The sequence below is a fragment of the Rattus norvegicus genome, chromosome 1 (genome assembly GCF_021556685.1).
Source record: "Rattus norvegicus strain SHRSP/BbbUtx chromosome 1, alternate assembly SHRSP_T2T, whole genome shotgun sequence".
In the NCBI taxonomy this organism is placed as follows: domain Eukaryota; kingdom Metazoa; phylum Chordata; class Mammalia; order Rodentia; family Muridae; genus Rattus; species Rattus norvegicus.
In genome coordinates, this window is record NC_141534.1 from 236,144,033 (window position 1) to 236,170,924 (window position 26,892).

Consider the following 26,892-nt stretch of genomic DNA (forward strand, 5'->3'; position numbering starts at 1 on the left):
GGCAAAGAGGGTGGTGAAAGGACTTCTAAGTTTTGTCTAAACATGAGCTTCAGGATGTTGCAGATGTGGCCTTGAGCAGAGCTATCTCAAGGGAGAAGGCTTATTTCATGTAGAGGAAATGTTGTCATCTTGAGTCGGGGAGCTAAGTTCCCTTGGAGTCTCTAGAAGAAACTAGATTGGCTAAGAAGGGGACATGGAGGGGTCAGCAGACACAACGAAAAGATGGCCGCCTTCAGGTTTGGCTTGTCTGTGCATGAAAGCATATCTGGAGGTCTTTATTGAGGAACAAGGTGAGGGGACACCCGCACTGTATATTGGACTGCACTGACAAGCAGAGGCTGCTCCAGCCGGAGTCCTACCACACGGCCTGGCATATGAGCAGCACAGAGAATTGTCATGAGTTTTTGGGCGGCTTGGGTTAGAGAGTAAGACTTTTTTGTTGTTGTTGTTTAAACACAAAAAGAGTTTATTGAATAAGAACTCTTTCCAGTTCTGGTAATTCATAATTTTATGACAACCGTCCACGAGGAGGATTAGTTGCTCAGAAATCTTTAGAGTTTTTGAGAATAGATTAAAAAATTGTCTTTAAATAGAGTGCTCTTTCGTGATATATATATATATGATATGTATATCATATATGAGATATATATCACACATATATATGATAAACAATGTTTTGAAATGCTTATATATAATCAAGCAAATTAACATACTCTCACATAGATCTTACTCATGTGTGGAATCTAGGACTATATCAAATATATACAAATAGCGACTGGACAGGTCAGTTCAGTGGGTAGAGAAGGAAGGCATGCAAAATAGGATGAAAGACTGAAAGTTGCTAATGTACAGGAATCATGGCTCATACTACTCGACTGCCTATCAGAAGTTTGCTGAGAGTAGTTTTAGGTACTTTTATCATAAAATTTACTCCTATGGTTTGGAAGAGGGCATGAAGAAACCGTTGGAAGTCAAGCGTCACTGTGGATAAGAACATCGCACCGCTGCTTCAGGTATGCATAACTGAATAATACTCCCCTCCCTATGTACCTAGGCAGGCAAGTGCCTTATTACAGTTGCTAATTTTTCTATTGAGATATTCTTTGGGGTTTAGTAGTATGGGACATACATATGTGCTTTAGTGTAAAATTAATTTTATCTATGAATTCTTAGGGTTGATTAAAGTATTTTTAATACAATAGACACCAAGTTCTGAAAATGGTTCCCTTGGCTTAGAAAACTTAATAGCTGATCAGTTTTGACTGAAAAAAAAACCAGATTTATTATGGCTTAAGTTAATATAGATCTAATTGATATTTATTAAGGTAAAACATGACTCTATTCAAGTTTAGTAAAGTTGAGCTTTGGTTGTCTTTCCAGTTTAGTCAAGTCTGTAAATCTGATTCTTTACAGACTGCTGCAAACAGTGTGTTTACACTGCTGTCACTGAGCCCCGTCAATATTTATTAAGCACACTCTATAAGCTGGACACCATTGGGCTATAAGAGGAATCACCAGTTAAGACATGGATAACAAAGATGTCCAGTCTGGGGTCTGGTGAGAGAGCTTCATTGATGGAGCCCTTGCCATACAGGCGCGAGGACCTGAGCTGAATCTCCAGCGTCCATGACAAGTGTTATAGTTGGTGCTTCTGATCCCAGCACTGGGGGAGCTGGACATGGGCAGATCCCAGGAATATACTGGCCGGCCAGCCTAGCCAAATTGGCAAGTTTCAGGTCCTAGTGAGAGATCCTATCTCCAAAAACAAGGTGGATAGCTCACGAGGATTGATACAGGAAGTTTCCTGTGGCTTGTGTGTACGCATGTACACATCGATCCTCAAGCGAACATGTGTTGCCAGAAAGTTTAGTGTCTCATATCGATTATGTTTCTTTCCACATGATCTCTAAACACAGGCAACCGCTTTCCTCTGCAAGTCACCTGACAACAGTCCATGATTATTTACTGTTATTTCAGTATTACTTGGGCAGGGTTCAGCCTTCTTTCAATTTCCCCTGCACACTTTATTATATGACCAGGGCTTTAAACAGGAGACTTGTAGGTTCAGGCGTTTCATATAGGGGATTGCCATGATATTCAAGGATGGTGACTATGACTATAACCAATAGAAGACAAACTATTTATTAAAGTGCATGTGTGTGTGTGTTAGTGTGTGTGTATGTGTGTGTGCATGCATGCATACATGTGCGCTTGCATGTTTACATGTGAATATGAATACCATAGTGTATGTGAGAGGTCAAAGGACACAGAGAGACAACCTAGGGTGTCTTCAGGTGCCGGTCAGTCCTCTCCTACCTTCTTTGAGACAAGATCTCTTGTGGTTCATTGTTACACATACCAGGCTACTATTTTTCAAGCTTCTTGGGGAGGAGAATCTTCTCTCTTTGCCTTTACCGGGGAAGCCATCTTCCTACCCACAGTGGTACTTGAACCCCTACACTAAAGCCACTGGGGATCCACATACCAGAAGGCATTAAAAGCCCGCTGCTAATTACGGTTTTGTATTTGCAAAGTCCTAGTGGAAAACAGCTCCGAGCCCTCAGCACAGTGGCCTGAGGTACAGGTGGAAGGCTCAAGGCAGGCAGAGAGTAGTTGTGGATAAGTGACAGAGCTGTGTGAGCTCCCATAAAATTCAGCCTGGTTTAATGAATATGTTTAAAAGACATTTTTAAATTTTATGTGCATGTATGTTTTGCCTGTATGGATGCCTGTGTACAATGTGTGTATAGTGCCCAGAGAGGCCAGGAGAGGGCACCTGATCCCCTGGAACTGAAGTAACAGCTGTTAGCTATCACGTGGATGCTGGGAATCCAATGCCTGGTCCTCTTGAAGAGCAGCCAGTGCTCCTAATTGCTGAGCCATCTCTCGAATCCCCAGTCTAATGAGTATTTAATAAGAACCTTTTTTTGTACCAGCTATATGCTCCAAATTGGGTTTATGTGTGACTTTTTTTTGTTGTTGTTGGTTTGTTTTTTGAGACAATGTTTTGTGTGTGTGGTGTGTGTGTGTGTGTGTGTGTGTGTGTGTGTGTGTGTGTGTAACAGTTCTAGCTATCCTGAAATTCATTCTGTAAACAAGATTGGCATTGAATTTACAGAGTCTGTCTACCTCCTTCCTCCCAAGAGCTGGGATTAATGATGTATGTCACCATGATGGCTGATTTTGTTTCTTTTAAGTAGAAAGAAGTCAGAAGTTAACTCCAGTCATTAAACAAACACCATACAGAATTTATTTCAATTCTAACACTAGAACAGGGAATGGGACATATCAGCCTTCAGCAGGTCTCCCAGGCACCAGACTCAGCCTGGATAAGGAAAGGTGGCTCAACTGACATTTGACCACTTTGCTTCCTTACTGTTCCCTTAGTTGCTGAGTGCCTCATTCAGGGTGAGTACCAGAAACTGCTCCTTGCCTTTTCTTTTTTTTTTTTCTTTTTTTCTTTTTTTCTTTTTTTCCCCCCGAGCTGGGGACCGAACCCAGGGCCTTGCACTTGCTAGGCAAGTGCTCTACCGCTGAGCTAAATCCCCAACCCCTCCTTGCCTCTTCTTGTCTGTAGGTAACAGCTTTTAGACTGGCTATGTGCCCAGGTGAAAGGCAACGGCTCCTAGGTTAGTTTGCATTTGCCTCAAGGTGTGGCCGCTGAGGTGCAGGTGGCCAATTGCTCATGGGACTTCAGGAAAGGCTCTCTACAAAGACCTAAACAGAGAGGATGAACACCCTTGGGTGTTTTACTTCTCTATTTCTTTCCGGAATTTGGACCTCTGCCAACATCCTTTTACCTGGACAGTGACAGCTATGGTTTTAAAAATCTGGTGGAAAAGCCAAAGGATGCTGAATGCCTGTATAGGTTGAGGGTCTGCAGAGCCAGATCTGGGCTGTGTTCCTCATTCCACATTCATGTTCTGTAAGAGATAAGTTACCGTTTACACTATAAGCCACTGTCATAAGTCCTGATTATAAGCAGCCAAATAATAATAAAGAGAATTCAATTGACCACACCCACCTTTCTTGTGGTCCCCACTGATGCCTCTGCATCTTTTTTGATCTGAAGTTTCATTATTTTCTCTGTGTGCATCCCTTTGCCTTCTGTTTCTACAACCGACTGTCCTCTGATGCCGCACACCCTTCATTCAAATCTAAGACCGTGATCTAATGGGTTCAGTTAATTCCTGCCGTCTGTGCTAAAATCCTTTCTAAGTATCTGATCAATAATTAAACTCCTCTGCCCACTGCCGATCCAAGATCTTCCCCTCAACTGTTTCCTTTTCACAGACTGCCAACGACTTTACCAGGAGATGTATCTGGCTTTAAGAGATAAGTATTGGGGGAGGCGGGGATCAGCCTTATTACCACAGAACTGTTTCTCATATCATCTAAATTTTAAATATTAGAACAAATGTGTGTTTATTATAAAATACATTGCATGAAGGTGGAACCGCTTTGTATTAAACACACGGGGTCTATTTTTCTAGATTTTCCTGCCTTGTCTTCCTATGTGACCTGAATGGGAGCATGCATTGAGTTAAGCTCTGTACCTTGTCTTTCCTCATGGGCTGGCCTGTCTGGACGAACACTCCACATTAGTGCCTGTCTTAGCGGTTCTGCTGTGATAAAATATTATCACTAAAAGCAACTTGGGGAGGAAAGTGTTTATTTCAGCTTACAACTTTCAGCTCACGCTGCATCACTGAGGGAAGTCAGGGTAGGAACTCAAGGCAGGAGCCTGGAGCCAGATGCTATGGAGGAGTGCTGCCTACCGGCTTGCTCCTCATGGCTTGCTCAGACTTCTTCCTTATACAACTCTGGACCACCAGCCCAGGGGTGGCACTATCCACACAGGCTGGGCCTTCTCACCTCAATAATCATCCAAGAAAATGTCCCCCAGGTCTTTCCACAGGCCAGTCTAGTGGGAGTCATTTTTTCCTCTCTTCCCAAATGACTCTAGCTTGTGTCAAGTTGACCAAAAAACCCAAAACAAATAAGCAAACAAAAACACCAAAAAACCCCCAACTCCCCCCAAGTACCCCCAAAACAAAAATCTAGTCAAAACAATGCTTATAAGCTGTTTTAATGTGAACTTAGACTGTTGGCTTCAATATGTAGAGGTCCTTAGGCTAATTTCAATACAATTTTTCATTGCAAAGATGAGAACACTGTGACCCTTCAAGGAGTTATGAATTGCTCAATGTTTCGGGTTCCTTGATTTTTATTCTGAGGGCTTTCCATGTCAGCATGCTACTTAGGAATGTACATGTGCTTGCCTAGGAAGCGCAAGGCCCTGGGTTCGGTCCCCAGCTCCGAAAAAAAAAAAAAAAAAAAAAAGAACCAAAAGGAATGTACATGTGAGCACACACTAATGTATTTGAACATCTTGGGGCAATGAGTTAGCTGACAGCTCATAGCCTACCAGGTTCCATTTTGAAGGCATAACAAGAATTATGGGGAGCTTTCAAGAGTAAGATAATTTGCCAAGTTTCTATTCCTTGAGTCTAGAACAGTTGACCTTGTCTGGATTGAAAGGTTCTTTGTGGAATGTTTGGGGTGGGGCAAGCAAACTGAGAAGGTTGGTTACTGGGCCGTCATGCACAGCTGCCTCAGAGGAAGTAGAACACACGACTGTGTGTAGTCCCTGTAGGCTGTTAGTGTCACAATACCTGGGTTTGCATCAGTGAGGGCCAAACTTGCCAGGCAGCCTGGTTGGCATTCCACTCCCAGTGCTAAACTATACCATAGGCCACCTTTACCTCATGGTGGCTTCTCAACCTATTGAAAGCTGTTCTTCTCTCATCTGGGAAGAACTCAATTCATCTGACCATGGAACGTGAAGTCATCGGAGCCGCCTTCGCTGTGTGGTGGCACTGATCTGAGGAAAGCACCCTACAGCGTCTCATCTGTATTTAGAAGATAGCCTTTATGTTTACCACCGCTGACAACCTTGACTCAAAGGTGGAAGACAATATCAGGAAGCATTGTAAGCCTGGTGCGGACTGGTGGCCTTTGTTATGGAGGGCAAATGTGAGCCTCAGGCCAAGAAGATCATTCATAGGGACCTGTCTGTGGTCAAGGTTGAGTCTTTTCTTTGCCCTAGAAGAACCTGGGATCTTGTGGCTTTCCTTCTGCCTCTGTGTAGCAAAGGGTCTATCTCAGTAGGGCTCCCATTTCGTGTCCTGTGCAGAATGGGGAGGTGTGCCTCCAGCTAGGTATTCTGAAGGCAGACTAAAGAGCTTCTCTAGAGTCATTCCTATTCTGTCCTGTGATGAATGTAAGAAGAACTGAGGCCAGCTCCCAGGAAGGGCATATCTTGGCTCAAGCAATGTTCTTCCTTTCAAGCTTGTTTATTTGTGGAAGCACTGAGGTCAAACTTATCCTTAATTTTTTTCTCCTTCTCTCTGATGGATTCCTGAACTTCTGCCTCTAGCTTTTGTATGGAGTCAGCATCCTTAGAAAAAGTCAACCATGCCTGTCCTGGGCAGACTATATATTATCGGAGACTGTATCATGTGCTGAAAGAACATTTGAAATGGGACACTAACAAGCTGAACCAACCCTGAGGAGAACTATGCAAATGGCAAAGGCATAGAACATCTTCTGGCAAAAGAACATAATAGTGTTCTGATTATGACTGAAGACTTCCCCTGAGAACAGAATGAACTTCTCATTTCTTAGGGCTACAGAACAGGATGTGAATGTATTGGTAGAAGTTATAAAGAAAATCTGACCTCAGTACTTTCCAAAAGGGGAATGGATGGGCCAACCAAAGTGACTTACTATAGATGCATACTGGGTTGCAACTCCTGCTCTGGGAGAGAAGTTGACCTGTCATCAAGAACTGTAGGTCATCAGTTTTGCCTAGGAATCCTCTCAAGGTTCTTCTTGGGACTAACTTCTGGAAATTCTGATACAACAGCTTGGGGAGTTGAGACATGATGTTTCTGGAGACATCTCCAGTTGATTCTGATAAGTCTCTAATTCACATATGCCTCAGTCTACAGTGAATGAAATCCTGTCACAATTTGCATGGTTTGGGTCCTGAAATTCTGACTAGGGGCAGCAAGGGCATGGAAAAAATGACAGACAAACAGTTATACATACAGAAAAGCTGGAATCAGGTAGGGGGTGTGTGCTTTAATGAGGGGGCCATGCTACAGTCCACAAGCTGGAATGTCAGAATGTTTATTATGTACAGCACAGGGGACAGGTAGGCTAGCTTCAGTAGGAGGTGACTGTAGCCTCAGGCTATAAATACCCAGGAGAAGGATGCTGCAGCTGGCAGTTTTGGACACAGTGATCACTCTCTTGCACTAGGATCCCCCAAAGATAGCTTTGTAATCCCGATTGGTCCAGGTTTGTCAATTGTCCGTGGTTCCAAGGCCTTGGAGTCCTTGGCGTGGCCATGTTCATGTCAAAAATACATATTACCTCAGGTCTCCACTGCCTCTGTCCCCTACATATCCCCCTTACTCCTTAGATGTTCGAGTTGGATGTCCATGACTGGTCCAGGGGCAGTTTGCTGTCATGCTCAAGACAAGACTGTCAAGATGAGAAGGAAGAACATATCAGCTCCTATGCCCAACAAAAACTAAATGAGTGTTTTAACAAGTCAAAGGAATCAGAGCCCTGATGCTCATCGCAGGCCATTATTGTAATATTAGCAGGAGAAATTGTCTGATCACATCGGAAAAGGAAGGAGGCTGAGAGCCAGGTTTTCTTGGGAGGTAGATAGGATGCCAAGAGGAAAAAAGGGGAGACAGTTTAGTCATTGGCCTTGGTTCTTTCTCAGAGCGGAGTATAAATTGAATTAGAAATTCATGTCAAAAATACACATTCACTCAGGTTACTATATCTTATGAAAGACACACAATCCAGGTATTTTATTTACAATCTGTAAACTTAGATTGGGCAGGTTTTGGAGTTATTCTAGCTTATATCCTAGCCGTATGTCCCTTGTTACTTGCTGTTTCTCCTGGTCACATGCTCATGGTCCATTTCTTCTCTTCTTGGCATCCTCCTCCCTTGGTCTCCTCTCTCCTTCCTTCAATCCCCAGTTGGGTATCTGAAAACCCATCTACCTCTATCTATTGCCCAATCACAGGCTTAGAGAACAAGGTTACATAGAATCACTTGGTGTAGGTAAGGATTTCCTTGATGGTGGCAACCAGATCCAGGGGTCAGTATTTAGCATTAAAATACATAGCAACACCAGGCCAACCTCAAGAGCTGAGGAAGGAGCTGTCTCAGTATTGAAGCTCAGGAAGCATGCTTGCTGTAAGGTAGAGGAGGAAAATTGGCTTATTCTAAAGTAACCCAGGAGGTCAGATAGCTCAGTTATAACTCAAAGTGTTTCCGTGTTACACTGCATGCTGTGTAACTTTCCTTAGTCCAGTGTGACATTCTCTCTCATGATGTCACATACACTGTATAAACACTTACGCAGTATCAGAACCAGAAGGGCCTTTGGATGTGTTTTGTGCTTCAAATAACACCGTCAAGGTTGCCAAACTTAACAGCAGAGTCAGAAGTAGAACTGAGGGTCACGATGACAAGTTCTGTTTGATGATATTAGGAGCTATTTTTCAAGTTCTTGTCTAAAGCAAGTCATGGCCAAGTCTAAATTCTTGGTCAGGGGTGTGGGTAGGGGTCAGGGTCGAGGGAGGAGTAGAGGATAAGTCTCTAGAGGATGTGGGAAAGGCGAAGGAGGAGATAGTCAATATTTGATAAACTGTTATTTACTACCATTGGCTAATGTCAGTCAATGTAATATGTCTAATGCCTAGTTAAATTGTTTCTCATCCTATATCATAAATAAGCTTAATACTGAACTCCATTTCTATTATTACCAGTTCTTTACTTTTTATGGTTTTTAGAAACAATTAAAATAAATTTAATTGTAAAATACAAAGGATAGCAAAGTACTGAATAGCATTAGTCATAAAGATAAAATAATTTAAAATTTCATACTACCTATATCAGCCACTTTGCTTCAGGGCTGGGACAAAATGCACAGAAGCAACCTAAGGGAGGGAAGGTTTATTATGGCACATGGTTTCGGGGGATTTCAGTTGATTATGGTGGGGAAGGTGTGATGACATATGTGGGTCAGGAGATGTGGGAGAGTATAACTCTGGCTTCTTACACAGTGCTGACCAAGAAAGCTGATGGCGTGACAGGAAACAGCCAGGAGTAGAAAGGGTCTGCCCTCAGTGACCTAGTTCTTCTTGCTGGGTCTCCTAACATTTCCACAGCCTCAGAAAAAAGTGTCACCAGTTGGGGGTCAAGTGTCCAAGCACACGATGGACATGTAAAATGGGGGACATTTTAGAACCAAACCATAGCATTCCACTCTTGTCTTCTACAGGCTGGCTCAGATTTCAAAGTGTCTTTAGTGCAATTTCTAAGGTCTGTATAGCCTCAGTTCTCAATCTGTGAGTCACAACCTCTTTGGGGATCAACCAACCCTTTCACAGGGGTGGCCTAAGACCGTTGGAAATATCAGATATTTACATTATGACTGACTCATGCAGTAATAAAAAACTACAGTTGTTAAGTAGCAACGGAAATAATTTAATGTTTGGGGGTCACCACAACACAAGGAATATGTACTAAAGTGTTGCAACACTAGGAAGGTTAAGAACCACTGCTCTTCAGTCTTATATGACACCATTCAGGAGTCGAAGCCTTTCCTGCTACCGAAGGAAAACCCTTAGCTGTTGAGACCCCGTAAAATACAAAGGGAAGTTGTGTGCTTCCAATATTCTATGGTGTTGAATAAACATCTCAAAGCAGACTAAAGCCACACAAAAGTGCAGCAGGACAAACATACCGCCAAACAGCATGTCTAGTATCCAGGGCAGGTAGTGTAGTGATGAGAACTTGGATAGTCTTGGGTAGCCCTAGCCTTATTTCCCTGGCATTTAGGGCATATGTGGTTTCTCCTGTGGTTTGGCTCTGGTTGGTGCCTGTAGTGAGTGTCCTTTTTGGCTGATACCCGGCTGTCATCTCCAACAGCCCATGTTGCTATTGAAACTTAGGCTTCATCCCAAAGTATCACACAGTGACCTCAACCTTGCCTCACTTCTCAGTGTTTTTCTGGAATGTTGTTATAAACCTTTTGGACTGTACCACTCTTACATTTTACATCCCTACAAGACTCAAACCATGTGATGATGCCCACTTCTATTGCAGTCTGTCTGTCTGTCTGTCTGTCTGTCTGTCTGTCTGTCTATCTATCTATCTATCTATCTATCTATCTATCTATCTATCTATCTATCTATCTATCTATCTATCTCCTTGATGTTGCTACCATTTCTGCTCCCTCTTGTAGAGTTCCTTCTCCTTCCCCCTTGCCTCTGAGAGGGCAGCTCCTTTCCCCACATTGCAGTCTTAAGATGTATCTGGGACCTTTTGGACCAGTATTACAGCATCCTTTGAGTGCCTATGCAGATTAACCAGGGGAAAGAAACTTCTTTAAGTTGCCCTGTTAGAGTAGGATGCTCTGAAAGCTCTATTCTTTCAGGCGCTCAATTTGAGTTTGCATTTTTATACCTTGGAAACTCTGACAGATGGGGTCTTGAGATCTAGATACCTTTCTATTGTCCCATTCCAGTGTATATCTTTTCTTTAATATCCCTAAGCTTTTAAATACCTACAGTTACATTGTCTACACATAGTGCCTTGTCCACAACTTTAAGAACATCTATGATCCTTTTTGCACTAAACTGCACATGCTCTGCTTTTTGTTCTGGGGTTCCATTATAAATTTGGCTAAAGGCAGCTGATGATACTGCACTATGCCCTAAATGCCATGCTGTTGTGAAATTTTCTCCAACAAATAAATTAGCCCACTACATTTTTATCTAAGTTTGAGGACACAGACCATAGCTAGAGTCTTTGACAGAATGTATACAAAGGCCATTAGGCCAGTTCCTAAATGAACCCTGGCTCTTGTCTGCAGGCTCATGTGCTAGACCATTACTGTCTGTGTTTATCTAGTCTTCTACACTCCAATCAGAATGGACCATTAAGCTTTGTTTATAGCACCCTAGACTTCCCAAGTTTAATAAAAAATGAGGATTTTTAGAATATATTAGTTTCCTGTAAATCACAGAAGATTTTGTAAATGAATCTTTAAAAAGACAGATAAACATCTAAGACCCAGGAACAGTTGGATAGTCTCTCCAGGATTCCTGTTCACCTGCCATATCTTCTTTGTTTTGGTCCTCCATATCTCTCTCTCTCTCTCTCTCTCTCTCTCTCTCTCTCTCTCTCTCTTTCTCTCTCTCTCTCTCCCCCTCTTTCTCTCTCACATTGCAGACCAGATTCTATCTGAGTATCATACTTAATAGTGTTTATCCCCAAGAATACTGAACTCTTGCTCTTGCCATGATTGTAAATATTGATTAGTCAGGCTATTAACAAGACAGAGGCAAGGATACTGGAGACCAGAAGGTTCTCTCATGCTAGGTCGATCTCCGTTTGCTGCCCATCACAATGTACATGGTAACTTTATCCAGATGTCCCAGTAGCTTCTTACATTTCCTGAAAACAAAATAAAACAAAAACCAACCAACCAACCAACCAACCAACCAACCCCAAACCAAACCAACCAACTAAACACACAGCAGCCATGTGCATCTAGTGCGTTTGTGGGTTGATCTTTCAGAGGAGAGGCCTGGAGGAACCTTGGGTGTTGTATCTTCAGCCTATATGTAAGACCTGGAAGACCTAGGCCTTTTAGGTCTGGCCTAGAAGAAAAGATATACTTGTCCAAAGGAGAGAGTGTGGGAGAAGGTGTGGAAAGATTCTTCTAGCACAACTAGGAAGACACACATAGTTTTGGAGTCAAGGATGGAGATAGGATAAGAGTACTCTGATGTTTTCTTTAGGAAAGACAAGTCAAACCAACGAAGCCTACATTTGCCCTCAGAGCAGTCCCATTGCATATCTCCATCTTTCTGATGCTTGGCAGAGACACGGACACTGCTCTTCTGGATGAAAGTGTTTGCTGAGGCAGCAGATTCCCCCGATAGATTCTTTATTTGCATATTAAAATATAATAGGTCCACAGTCTTCATCTTGGACCAAAAGGAACATAAAAGGCGTTTGATCTTTGGCTCATGATAGAGCTCCTGGGGTCTTGGATAGATTATTTCTGAGTAGGTGCCCTTTGCCCAGAATTCCAGAGAGTACTCTGGGGTCAAAGATAAACTGTATATCCAGAGATGAAAGGACAGTGTTTCCCCACAGAACCTCATAAATCAGTTTAGATATCTTTCCCGTTTTATTTATTTATTTTTTCTGGCACCACAATATTGGAGCTGTTTGATGCATTTAACTGAAGCTATTTGTATAGGGCCTTTCCTTTTTCTCTTGTGATGAAAAGCGTTGCCTCAAAAAAACAAACAAACAAACAAAAAAAACAAAAAAAACGAGCTGATAAACTGAGCATCTACTCCGTGTCAGGCTGAGGGTCCAACATCTGATTGTACTTAGTGAGGAGGAAACTTAAAAAAAAAACTCGACCCAACTTTCATTTCTTGCTTCTTTTATCCTTAAGCTCAGCAATAAACTAGCACTCTTTGGTTAAAAAGTCAAGGAAACAGATGTATAATTCTGGTGCTTCAGCATCTAGATTTCAAATGGAGCATGTAAATTATGAGAACCTGTCTCAGCTCCGCTGGGAAAGTTGCAGAAGCACGTGCCCTGCTGCTGTCTGTCATTTTGCTTCCCACCACCTTGGGAATAGCTCCTCCTCCAGGCTGGCTGGGTCCTTCCAAGCTGATGAAAAGGAACCCCTTCTAAGTAGGCCATGCTGTTTCACGGGGAAGAGGTAAGTGGTTGCACCGTGGGGAACTTTACCACTAAAACCTGGCAGCAGATGGGTTACAGGGACAGCTTGGGATGAGTACTGCATATAATTAGGGGCACACTTCAGGGTGAGCAAAGCGAAGACAGACTTCTCTTCCCGAAGGTCTGGGCTGAGTTCCATCTGCCCTTTCGACCTTAGGGAAGGTGTGCCACGGTTTCTACTCTGAATCCAGAGGATAAAAGAGGGCTCTTGAGAAGGGGTGAGAAAATAATGTGTGAAGAATATTTAGTTTAGTGCTTCCATGTCCTGAAAAACAGTAGGACCCGTTATGGCTTTTCAAGAAACTGGTATCGATTAAGTAGCCATGAACAGATGAAACCCAAAAGCTGTAAGGACCTTTGGAACCATGTGCCAATGGTCTTTGAGATGGATGGTGGTTTTTTTCGGCATCTTAGCTCAGACTTAGCTCACCCCTCCTTCTAGGAAACCACACTACTATTAGACTCTAGTGGCAGCAAGCAGAGCACCTTGAGGTGTTTCCCGTACCTGCCGAGGTGCCCGCCACTCAACTTTGTTCAGCAGAGAATAAAACTGAGGTGTGCTATCAGACCAGATTTATTTTTTCCTTTGTGTTTCAGCTTTTTAAGTACTTCCAGAGAGTTAATGAGCAGAGCGTTACAAACTGTTTAATGCACAACACAGCTTATTAAACAGCTTAATAGGTCGAGAAAGTGAAAAAAAAATTGGTATATTAAGAAAACCGCTAATCCACGTGTGAAAATACAGTTGGGAACCCATTTGTTCTATAGCGAGGAGAGAGCACGCTTTTGGATGCCTACTTTAGACTTCAGTTTAAGTGGAGTCAACGTATTGAGTAGAGAGCAGCGGTTAGAGAGTTATGGGTTGCCAGACAGCCCATAGATACCTCCTCAGGGAGACAATCTCCTGATATTCCCAAAGCGCCTTCCGGATTTAGAGTCTCCCCTTCCTTTCCTTAGTAATTAAGATTTTTAAAAAGGCGCCAGTGAGTCAGGCATGATGGCGCACATCCGCAATTCTGGGAATTGAGAGAGTGGACGGATGCCCATCAGAAGTTCAAGATCATGCTTGGTCACTTAGTGAGTTTCAGGTCATCTTGAGCTACATGACACCTGGTTTTAAAAACTCCCTTCAGCCCCTCAGATCCAGTGCTGGTCTCTCCCTTCTCCGAACTACCCTTTTAAAGGGTGACGCACAGACTTCTGGATTTTGTCATGGCCAGCCGGCAGCTTGGTTCCCTTAGCAGATGGAAACCACAGTGACCCTTATCCACCATTTCTACCCCTTCCAACCCACTCAGGTTGGATGATCAGAGGAAGGGCAGAGCTGGTCAGGAAACACCCGCCACAGGAAGTCACAGGTTTCAACACTGGAAAATGAAGCGACTTCTGAAATGTTGTCTTTTCTTACTGGGAGGCAGAACCAGATAGGAGCAGGGGACGTCCTGGTGGGGGTCAGTCTCGAACATTAGCACACACATTTCACGTTTGTTCAGGCGTCATCTAGGAAAAACAAGCAGCTCATTGTGTCCCTCACTGCTTATGTTCCCCTCCCTAAAGTCTTCTGCAGTCTTAAAGATTAGCCAATATGAACAAGAATGTTGCCCTGTGATTGTGTGAATTAAGCTGGGTATTTGTTCACTGAGATGGTTAAGGCTTTTTATACAGGGTCACCATGGACGGCTGACATAACTTTGCACTGTGTCCTGTGGTCTTTGAGTGTTAAAAAAATCCCTTTCCATATTATTCATATATTTCCCTGGGAGAGGGGCCACACACAGCCCCACCCTGTACAATTTATTACCAGATTCTTTCTGTCCTCACAAAGTACTTACTGTAATAAGAGTGCTAGGAAAAATAATTTTTCCATCTTGCTGTAATTCTAGTGATACTTTTCGCACCTCTTAAATAGTTGCACCCTAGGTAACTCTTGTCTGACCCACCCCTTAATACGGCTCCATATGGAATGGAGGAGAAAAGCGGAAAGAAGAAATGTGTGGTAATGAAGGATCACGGGAGATGTTTAAAAGCTCATAAAACACGGATGAATTTGCAATGTGTGTAGCCAGAGTGTAAATCGCCATTTGTCAGAATCCACCAAAGATCCAGAATGTCAAGGATAAAATCTACTTTAATTCTTTCCGTTCCACTTCTAATGAAGGAAATAACAAACTATAAACTGTAGACTTTATACTCTTTCAGAGGGGTTCTTTTTTTATTATGGTGGGAGACAATTTCTTTTCAGTTGAAAGTGGAAACTTCTCAGTTCATAACACTTTGTTGTCATTCACTATTGGTCCAGGGGACGCCTTTCTCTTGGTGTTATTTTGTCTCCCTATTTTCAATCTCTATTCCTGGTCCCTGGCCGCAATATGTTTCCAAGCTAGTGTGCTGATCACACAACTTTCGAAATGTGTTCTAGTAAAATATCAAGCATCGTTCAGAACGGGCTTCTGCTCTCCGTTCATTGTTCAAACCCACTTTTAAGATTAATGTTTCTATAACTACAATTAGCTCTCTATTTTTAATGCTTGTAAGTTATTCTATAGGATGGACTCACTTCTTTTTTTAAAAATCTCTTTAAAATGGTGGTAAAATAGCCTTAGTAAAGATCTTACAATACAAGTGGAAACGTGGCTGCGTCTGCCTTTAATTCCAGCACTTGGGAGTCCGAGGCAGGTGGATTGCTGTGAGCTTTAGGCAAACCTAGTCTATATGCAGAGTCGCAGGCCATCCAGAGGTACATAGTGAGACCCTGTTTCAAACAAAACAAAACAAAACAAAACAAAACAAAACAAAACAAAACAAAACAAAACACCCAAAACAAAAACCAACCAACCAACCAGCCAGCCACCCAACCAACCAACCAACCAACCAACCAACCAATCAACCAACCAATCAAAACCCCAATCTTACCATGTTTACCGTGTGTGTGTGTGTGTGTGTGTGTGTGTGTGTACATGTGGCTCCAGAATTTACATCTTTCCAAACCGAACCTCCATCTTTTAGACAGCAACTTCCAAGTCCTCCTGAACCCCAGCCATTGGTCCACTGTGTTTTATTGTTCCCCCATGGATGGACACATAGCTTGTCCTTAAGACATGTATTACATTGTAGCCAGTGACCTTATGCCTCTGCTCTTAAGAAATGTGCAAGAATTCCTGTGTCACATAGATTCAGAAGAGACGTGAGAGACAAAGAGGGTGCGTTGCATTCTACAATGGCTGTGGTAATTTCCTGTGCCCTGGAAAGCACGCCAGATCTCCCAGCCTCCTACAACACGAAGTCCCCGAAATGATCTGAACTTATTATTTTTTAACACCCTAACAGTATTATTTTATTCCATTATATTTTTGTTGTTGTTGTTTATGGAGAGTGTGAGCATCTCATAATGTTCTCGGCAGTCATTGGGAATTGTCTGCTTTATATTTTTCTCCTTTAAAAACTCGAGGTGCATGATTTATTTCTTACTGATTTTCAGGAGTCTTTTTCTTTGTGGTATATTACACACGGTAACTTCTTGCCGTTTTTTATGTTATAAATATTTCATTCCAAAGGCATTGACTTGTTTGTTTTTGTTTTTAGGGTTCTGTTTCAGAAGTCTTCCTCGATGCCCATGTGAAAATGCCCTAGGTTTTCTTTAAATTTCACTTTATAGCTACTCTGGCTTTTCTAGAACTCTACATTTTCTCAGTACTTGGGATCCTCACGCTCATGTCTCTAGCTGATGTGCAGAACATCTTTTTAAAGTTACTGGTCCACATGTTTAATCTTCTTGTGATTTGTTTTCTACAGCAATTTTCACTTTTTTAAAAAAAAGATTTATTCATTTATTATATATAAGTACACTGTAGCTGTCTTCAGACACAAAGAAGAGGGCATCAGATCCCATTACAGATGGTTGTGAGCCACCATGTGGTTGCTGGGAATTGAACTCAGGACCTCTGGAAGAGTAGTCGGGTACTCTTAACCGCTAAGCCATCTCTCCAGCCCCACTTTTTTTTTTAAGGTAGCTTTCACTGTGCAGTCCCGGTTGGCCTGTCTCTACCTGTGGAGTGCTGGATGGAGCACCGTGCCTGTCTCCTATCATAGATTCCAGGCCGCCATTTCCTCATGGCACCGGACTTCCACGAGGTTCTTGTTTCCGTGTTGTGTTGTTCTGATCATGAGAACTGCTTTGTCCAGTGGGTGATGTGTCCGTTCCTGCTTCTGAAACCAGGTTGTTTTCGTAGCCCTGTCATATGTCTCCATAGATGGTGGGGTGAGTCTCTGCTTTGTGCTGACCTATTTCAGAGTGGCCTTAGCTATTTCCTATATTAATATTAGAATGGGGAACTGGAGAGATGGCTCAGTGGTTAGGAGCACTCAGTGAGAGGACTCAGGGTTGGGTCCCAGGACCCGCATGGCAGTTAACAACTGTCTGTAACTCCAGTTCCAGGGAATTTGATGCCTTCTGTTGGCCTCCACAGGCATGAATGTGGTTCACAGACATGCATTCAGGCAAAACAACCATAGACATAAAATTTTTAAAAAAATTTATTAGAATGGATTAGAGGCATTACCTTTAAAATACCATCTTGGATATTTGATGGGGTTCTGTGAACATGAAGATTAATTTGGATAGCCCTGACACCTTTTCTCTGAAAGGTCATTCTGTGTAGGTCATTCTTTCAAAGGTCAAAGCATTGAGAGCTTTCCATTCACAACAACCTTCCTTCATGTTCTTCAATAGGATACTGAAATTTTAATATGATGAAGGTTATATACATTCTCATAGGGAAATATGTATTCTAGATACACTTCTTTGTTACTATTACGACATCTTATTTTCAAGGTTATCATTGCTAATGCACAGGAACATCAACTTTGTTAAATTTATTTAACTTTTGTTAAATTCTACATTTGAATACTTTTGCTGATTTTCTAAGTAGATAGCACTATTATTTGAAAATAATAGGTTTCACCTTTTCTAACTAATTCTAATATTTCACTTACTCTTTTGGGAAACCCATAGGACTTTAAAATTCTTTTTGAACTATTTTAAATGGAGAAGCGATAACAGGATTCTTGTCTTGTGGCCAGTACTATTTGGAATACATTTCTCCTTGATATAAAATGCTTGATGTGGGATTTTGTAGGAAGCAGGGATTTATAGCCAATGAATATTCTCTCTGGGGCGGGGGGAATGCTCTGTTCAACATTTAGATAGCCAAGTGCCTTTGATCTCTCACATCACATGGAAAGAAAGGAAGAGGAGAAGGTGGAATCTCGAAGCGTCTCTTCCATGCCAGGGAATCCTGGTCTGCTAAGCTAGAAGGGGAGTAAAAGGAGTTGTGGTAAAAGAGTTAGAGGGACATAGGTAGCCAAGGAAAGAGGAGGGCTCCCTGAAGTGGAGGCTTCTTGTTCGCAGAAGACATTGTAAGAAGAAATGGTGGGAAGACATGGGGATTGGTTTCTAAACAGGACTGGTAGGAAAGAAAGAAGGACCCAAATTCCTATGAAATACTAAAACTAATGTTTGTATATAGGACTTCCAATCATAGACCTCCCTCATCCTGAAGGGAGGAAGCTGTTATTTCCCTTATCCTGCAGCTTGTTCTTGTGTTTCCGTTTTTGGTTAGTGACAGAGAATGAACTTGGCAATCCCCTACATGACCATCAGCAACCCTGTTACAATGGGTAGACTTCAGTGAGCAGTATGGTTTGTGAGTTTCCGTTTAGACTTTCAAGGGAGCAGGACTCCGAGAAGGGAGGTTTCCCTTCATATTAAATCATATTAAGACTGCATAATGCTTTGATAAGAAGGGGAAAAAATGTAAGGTAGATTTCTTGAGTATTTATTATTTGTCAAGATCTAAGTTGGGAGATTTTGAAGTGATGTTCCAGACCACATAACAAATCTTTGAGGCATATATCATAGTATGAGGTATAGTATAGTATAGTATAAGATTTATGGTGTAAGTATAACAAAGACCAAAGAAGATAACACTGTGTCCAAGTTCTTGTATCTTGTATGTGTAAGTTTTTTGAGGTAGAATCTGTGTTGAAGCTCATGTCTCTTCCCAAAGTTTGCATCTTTCCCCCACTCTGTTTCTCAGCAGATGCCTCATGATGATGACATCTACTTAGTCTTCAAAGACAAAACATAACAGTTTCTCTCTGAAATAAAGAGAAAGAACCAAAGACAGAAAAAGAGGAGTTAGGCTGCCATGGTCCTTGTGGCTCGGCAAAACATACAGAAGTTATGATAAGGTCAATCATTAGTGGTTTGAATGCTTTAAACAGACATTTATATGTAGAAGGTCTTTATTTTTATTGTCAGAACAGGGAGATTATGTAAATATGCGCAATCACAGAAATGACAGTTCCTTTATTTAAAAACAAATATAAGCCAATCTATAAAAAATGTTCGAAAGTATGACTTTCAGCTTACTTGAAGTGGAGAATTTTTATAACCTGAATAAATTTTGATTTAAACACTGAAAAAGGTCAGTGGGAATACATTGCTATACCAGAAAGTAAAGATGTTCTCATTAAAAGTGATAGAGCTCTGTCAAAAGAATGATGGGAGCCAGCTGGAACCTCTTCCGGCTTGCCACATCTGGGAAAATTTGAACACAGAAAGAAGCAACACATTGAACAAAATAAGATCTCAAGAATCTGTCCTGAAGGTAATGAAATAAACAAAAAAAGAAGAGGAAAAAGTAGATAAATGAGGAAAGAGGGGTATAGGTAAAAATAAGTAATTTAAAGCCATTGTAAGGTGGGAAGATGGCTCAGTTGGAGATGAACTTGGCACACACTATGAAGACCTCAGTTTGGATTCATATTCGCATAAAGAGCGTGTGTCTGTGACCCTAGCATTGAAGGGGAGGTTTGCTGTCCAATGGGTCTAGCCCAATCAATGAGCCCCATGTTCAGTGAGTTGCCCTGTATCAAAAAGTAAGATGGATAGATGGATAGTGATAGAGAAAGACAGCCAATGCAGACTTCTGTCCTTCACATGTACATTTATATATGAACACATACGTTCATTATGCATACATTCATCACACATGCACAAATAAAAGCACGTAAACAAATATACAGACACACAGCCACACACAGACATACATACACACACAAACACACACAGACATACATACACACACAGACACACACACATACACACAGACACACACACAGACACACACAGACACACACACAGACACACACACAGATACACACAGACACACACGCAGACACATACAGACACACAGGCAGAAACACAGACAGACAGACAGACAGACACACACACTATTGCAAAGACAGTCCCAGTGTTAAGTCCTCAATGGATGTTCCACATACGTGTAAATTAATATGTGGAGCTTCACGTTCAGATTCTCATAATGTTCCTTGATATATTATGTATTAGGTGCACAGGGGATAAGCAGTAGATATGGAGTGGAGACATTGGGTAACACTTTCCCATGCTAATAGACATTATACCGGCAGTGATGGCCTCCTATGCCACCAGACACATGGCTCTAAGTGGACACTGTGACTTCATGTGTCCCCTGTCTGGGCCTGTGTAACCTGAAGCCAACTGAAAGGAAACATCTGCCAAGGCCAGACTGAAGAGCATTCTGCAGTACAGATGACCTCTACTGAAAGGCTGTGGAATTGTTCCAGATTTCAAAACAACAAAAAGACACGGCACATATAATCCAATGTGTGGTTCTTGGTAGGATCTTGTTATCTCCCTTAGTAAGGGAAATGTGTTCAAGGACGTTATTGATAGCACTGGATTATGAACTGTAGACTACGCTGTTGTGTTCTGATTTGGAGAACTAATTTAGCAACAGGAAAGCATCTTCTTCTTTTCTTCAAGATGCATTCTATTTTTATTTATGTGAACACATGTGTTTCTGTGTGGGAGCATGTACCTGTGAGTGGAGTGCCCTTGGATATATCCTAGAGCTGGTGTTACAGGTAGTTGTGAGCGGCTTGTTGTAGGTGTCAGGATCTGAGTTATGGTCGTCTGGAGGGGCAGTGAGCACTGCTGATCTGGTCGTCCTGGCCTGCTTATCATTAAGAAATCTATGCTGAAGAATTTACAGAAGGGCATCCTTAAGACTGAGAAAATAAATGTGGCAGTATTGTGAATGTCTGTAGACGATGGAGTAAAGCATCGAGCTAATAAGGCATGCCCGTGAGTCTCCATTAGTCTTTTGATGCAATGAGAAGGAATAGTGCTTTTTACCATGTATTGTCATCAGTATTAGAATCAATATTTGTGTATGTACGGCAGAATGAAGCTTCAAGTTCATCCCTGTTACCACTGTTGTTTCTCTGAGACACTCTGGGTTCCACTCTGTGGTTCAGAGTGGTACTCTCTTTCTCTTTGGGTCTCCATTGAGTCCTGTGTTGTTACAGAATTTATGCTGGCTGTCATCACATATTGGCTCCTTTCAGAACATGGTAAGCTTTTCTCACTGTCTCTAAGCATTGTGGTAAAGCATGGATTCATGGGGAAAATACATTAAGAGTTTCAAGTTGAAAATACCCTTTGGACTGAAAGAGCTTGAAGGGGCTTGAGACCCCATATGTACAACAATGCCAACCAACCAGAGCTTCCAGGGACTAAGCCACTACCCAAAGACTATACATGGACTGACCCTGGACTCCAACCTCATAGGTAGCAATGAATAGCCTAGTAAGAGCACCAGTGGAAGGGGAAGCCCTTGGTCCTGCTAAGACTGAACCCCCAGTGAACGTGATTGTTGGGGGGAGGGTGGTAATGGGGGGAGGGTGGTAATGGGGGGAGGATGGGAAGGGGAACACCCATAAAGAAGGGGAGGGGGAGGGGTTAGGAGGATGTTGGCCCGGAAACTGGGAAGGGGAATAACAATCAAAATGTAAATAAGAAATACTCAAGTTAATAAAGATAAAAAAACAAACAAACAAAAAAATAAGAAAGAAAGAAAATACCCTTTGGCTGTTATAGTATGGACAATTTCTTTTAGTCTATATTTTCAACCAAGAAAGGTTCAGTTAGGGTGTTTTTAGTCCTTTAATCCATTCACCATGAAGGAGAAGAAGTAATGAAGTCCCTTTTATACATGGAACTTAAGTCTCCTTGGAAAAGTGCTGTAAACAGAGCATAGTATACTGGCTGGTGGTTTCTCCTCATTGTTTACTGTGAGATTTAGGGGGAGTGGAGAAGTGATATCTTCTCAAGAATGAACCGTTTATCCTTTTTAAAAAGGTTGGCTGGTATTCAGGAAGACTTAAAAGAAGGGAGGCAGCTGTTAGGTTGGTAGGCTGGTGGCCTGGGGCATAGGAAATGCTGAAGGAAATGGGAGACTCACAGAAGGAGGTGTGGACCATGGCTGGCAGTCAGCTGTGTGAGCCGAAACCAATAGGCTCCCGAAGCACAGAGCTGAAAGCTGTGCTGGCAAGCAGTGGATGGGATCATGGGAATGGGAAAGAGACAATGGTAGGGAGACAGGTGACTGGCAGGAAGCTGAGGGGTTTGTAAGGAACTGATGCTCCTGAGAAGTGGGAGTCTGTGGAGAGGCAAAGCACATCAGTTATCCCATCTGAATAGGATGTCACAGATAGAATAATGACCCCTCTCTTCCACCCATCCCCTAACCCCTGGCGTCTGTGAATGTGCTGCCTTACATGGCAAAAGGTACTCTGAGAGTCTAATGAAATTAGTGATATTGAGGCAGAGATGATGGGGTAACAAGCTTTTTTTTATTAAGTAAAAGCAGGAGCTAGCTCACGAGAGATGACTGAAGACATTATGATGTTGGGTTGGAAACTGGAAAGAAGACGAGCCAAGGAATGAAGGCAGAGGTAAACCTGGAAGCTAAATGTGGAAGGAAGCATATTTTCCCACATCCCCTCAGAGGGTTAGAACCCTGAGAATACCTTGATGCTAGCCCAGTGGAAGCAGTTTTCCATTAATGTACAGCAGGGCTATGAGGCAATGCATTCGTGAAGCCTCTGAGCATGTGGCAATCCGTAATGGTGACACCGAGGGGCAAGCACTAAATGGTACAGTAGGCTAAGAAGCACGAGGCCAAGACTGGCCTCTCATATTTACATGAGTATCATCCCCATGGCCCACGGTGGTGATCCCTAGATTTTAATGAGCAGGGAAATCCTGTGGAGAAACTTCCCAAAGTGTAGAATCTGATGGGCAGCACTGAGGTAACCCTCAGTGCCAACATGTCCAAGACGTTCCCAGGTGAGGAGAGGCAGGTCTGGAGGCTGCACGTTGGTTTCATCAAAATCCGGTGTGTATGTCAGTTACAGGGTTGGGGAACTACAAACATCAAATGAGTTTGCTTGTTATAATGGCAAAAGGTTATGGTTTGGGGCATAAAAGATGCTTGGCAGCAACATCTGGATCTAAAGCTTAAAGATCAGAGACCAACGTGTGGTGAGAACCCGGCGACCCAACTCTTTTAAAAGGTGGTTTTGATGATAAAAGCAGAGGACACTGTGACAGTGGTCTGTTCTTGAAAAGCACCATGCCCAGACACTGAGGGTCCCTGTCTAGATGCTAGGGGAATTGGTTAAGAAGCACATATCACCAGAATACTTCTTCTCCTGCTAGATTGAAGTCAAGCCCTTGACAAAAAGAAATAACTTAAAAATTTCTCTTATATCCTCTATTTGTTACGTGCGTTATTAGTATATAGAGTAGAACATTTTGAAACCTAAACGACAAGCTTAAAGCAAAGAGCTTTCTGTAACCCAGTGATGGAAAGATTCGCAGGTTTCCCAAGAGTGTGTATTGAGTCAGTATCCTTCTCTTTCCTTGAATATTACAGAAAAGCACACCTTTAAGACTTTGTGTTGCATATCATCTATCTATCTATCTATCTATCTATCTATCTATCTATCTATCTATCTATCTATCTATCATCCATTCATCCATCTATCCATCCATCTATCATCCATCTATTTATCTATCTATCTATCTATCTATCTATCTATCTATCTATCTATCTATCATCTATCTATCTATCTATCTAATCTGTCTTTCTATAATATGACATCATTATGCAGCAAGACAGGTCCAGGATAAAAATATAGCCTATCATTGGATGAGAAGGAAGGGTAGGTGGGGGAAAAGTCTAGTAAGGCGGGAGGAGAAGGAGCGAGGGAGATCAAGATGGAGTCTATGGAGGAAGATGGTTCAGATTTAGGTGATCTAGATCGATTTTATCTTGTCAAGGTGGGGAGTTTATATCTGTATCAATTGGCATTGAATTTATTGTGTAGATGAATCGTGGAATGAGAATTTAACATCTAAATCTAATTGCTAAATTACAAGTTTCTGGAACGTCGATTTTACTGGGCTAAAGAGCACAGTGTGTGAAAGAAATGGCTGAGAGGCAGTTGGAGCATGTGCATCTGGTTCTGTTGTCTGAGCAGAGTGAGAACGTGCAGAGGCCACAGAATGAGGTGTGTGTGTGTGTGTGTGTGTGTGTGTGTGTGTGTGTGTAGTGGTAACTACCACCTAGAGGACCGTGCAGAGAGGGCTACTAAAAGGGAGACAGCCGGGAGAGGGCAGCTTGCAGACCACGTGTCAGAGTAGCAGCCGGAGTGAGAGGATCTAGCTCGCAGGAATTAATAGCAAATGATCCTCATTAATTTTTACCACAACAATAATCTATCCATCTACTCTATCATCTATCTCTTCTTTCTCGTCTCTCTCCTCTCTCTCATCTATTTAATCTATCATCTATCTATCCATCTATCTCTCATCAATCGATCTATCTACTATCATCTACCGACCTATCTAATCTATCCATCCTTCATCTATCTATCTATCTATCTATCTATCTATCTATCTATCTATCTATCATCTATCATTCATATTAATTCCAGTCATAACAGGAAACACTTTATCTTAAAACTGAAGTTGTCAAAACTGGATGATTTTTGTTCTCTATGGGTTATGTCACAATGTTGAGAGACTTTAAAAAATTATGTCTAGAGGGAAGTGGCTACTAGCATGGGGTGAATAGAAGCCGCAATGTCATCAGACATGCTGCATATACAAGATATTGTCCATGATGCCTCACTGCCAGCCAAGGCTTAGAAACTGTACTAGAACAGTGGATTGAGTTTAGCAGTCATCAAAATCTTCTGAACAGTTTGCTAGTAAAAAAAAAATCATTATTTCCTCTCCCCTCCTTTCTCTTGTTGTGATTGAGAAAGTATGGGAGGAGCCTGAAGATTTGCCATTTAGCAGGTCCTGAGGAAATGGTCATGCTGTGAGTGTGGCGGCCGGACAGAGAACACTTGCTTAAAGATGAACAGCTTCACATTACTGGCACGCCTGAGTCTATGCTTTCACTCATATTGAATTAGGCTGCTTGTGTGTCTCTGGCGTGTTGCAAAACTCTCTTGGGCATAGGCTAGGCCTCCCCCTTGCCTTAGCTGGTAATGCATGATGAAAACACAATTCTTAGGGTAGACCAGATGGTTCCATTTGACTGTGTGGATCTGGCATTGTTTAAATGACTCGAAAGACTTACGGGAGAGTTGTTGGTCTGGGAAAACTGGGGAACTGGGACAAGTGAAGATGGAAAGGAAAGAAACTGCCATTTTTGTTGTATTTAATGCTCTCTAACCCTGAGGTTCAGCACACCTGTGCAGTACTGTGTACTTTTTGAAAAAAATAGCAAAAAAGGAAATAGGAGGGTACTGTAGTCAAGATGATCATCAACTCGGGTTGTCTGTTCACTGTTGATCTACCCGCAGACTCCAAAGCAGGGTTTCTCAACCTTCCTGATGCTTCAGCCCTTTCATACAGTTCCTCATGTATTAACCCCCAGCCCTAAAATTATTTCATTGTTACTGTAATTTTGCTACTGTTATGAATCGTAATGTAAATATTTGATATGGAGGATATCTGATATTCGGGGTTGCAGCACACAGGTTGAGAATCACACTGCTCTAAAGATTTTTCTCTTTCAGGCCCCTGGCATTGTGATCTTCATTTTCTCTCTAGGAATTGTGTCTCCAGCTCCTGTTCATTCAGCCCAAGGACACAGCTTATTCACCTCTGACAGACCCATGAGTAAGTTGGGACAAGGAAGTGCTCAGAAACTGGTGATCAGGAAACATTGGCTATCGAGCTCGAAATGAACTGAGGGGTGAGTATCCAGGTCAAAGATCAGGAGAACACTGTCGTGTCTAGGGGTGGGAGAGCTCAACACTGAAGTGAGGCCTGGCGTTGCAGCCTCCTTCATGGCCTCTGCTGGGTAGATGGGTGCAGCAGGTCCCTACTTTAGAGTGTGGAGCTGGTTAGTCTGAAGAACTGGGCACACTTGGGGTGGATAAGAAATCTCCATACTGGGGAGTAGTGAGGAGTAGAGAAGGTGACAGAGGCCATTTTAGAAGTTCTGCGAATTCTGTGAAGACATGTTTGTCTTATTGTTTTTTTGGATACTCATAATAGATAACTTGTATTCTTTTCTAATCAACAAATTACCAAAGCCAGGGGTAGATAGCCCAGTTGCCATCAGCAATGATGGAGGGAGGGGATTCTCCTTTCATATTAGAAAAAGGAAGAAGGAATCTGCATTCAGTTGTATTGTCTCCAAGACCTGTGCTCTTTAAATAAAGTAGGAGACATTTCTGAGTCACAAGTTGTTAAGTTCTTTGAGGAGTTACTATTTTTCTTTTTCCATAGAAGGAGGCTTACGCTTAGGTAACCTCCCAGATGAGGTTGTGTATCTAATGTTATAGCCTGCTAAAATGTAGCCACTCCCTCAGCAAAGTCTTTGCTTTCTAACCATTGTTTCCCTTTCAAATATTTGAAATTTACTAGCCTATGAAGATGTCCATTCTTTTCCATTTTAATTTGCGGTTCTAGGAAGGAAAAGTGGACTTTTCATTTTGATAGTACCGGACACCATCTATTTAGTGTCCATGGCAGTCTCGGGCTACAGAGTAGTTCTCGAAAGCATGCTGGTTCCTCAGGTGTACGTCTTGTCCTCAGGGGCACTAGTTCCCCTT

General features: G+C 42.2%; 1 long non-coding RNA gene across 1 annotated transcript in view; it reads left to right on the top strand.

Moving 5' to 3' along the window:
- Nucleotides 1–211: 211 nt before the first annotated feature.
- LOC148007886 (uncharacterized) overlaps nt 212–26,892 on the top strand; it is a 50,272-nt gene continuing 23,591 nt past the window's right edge. The window contains exons 1-2 of the long non-coding RNA XR_015648145.1: nt 212–1,013; nt 25,883–26,027. This is a non-coding gene — a long non-coding RNA (uncharacterized LOC148007886). The remainder of the gene's footprint in view (nt 1,014–25,882; nt 26,028–26,892) is intronic.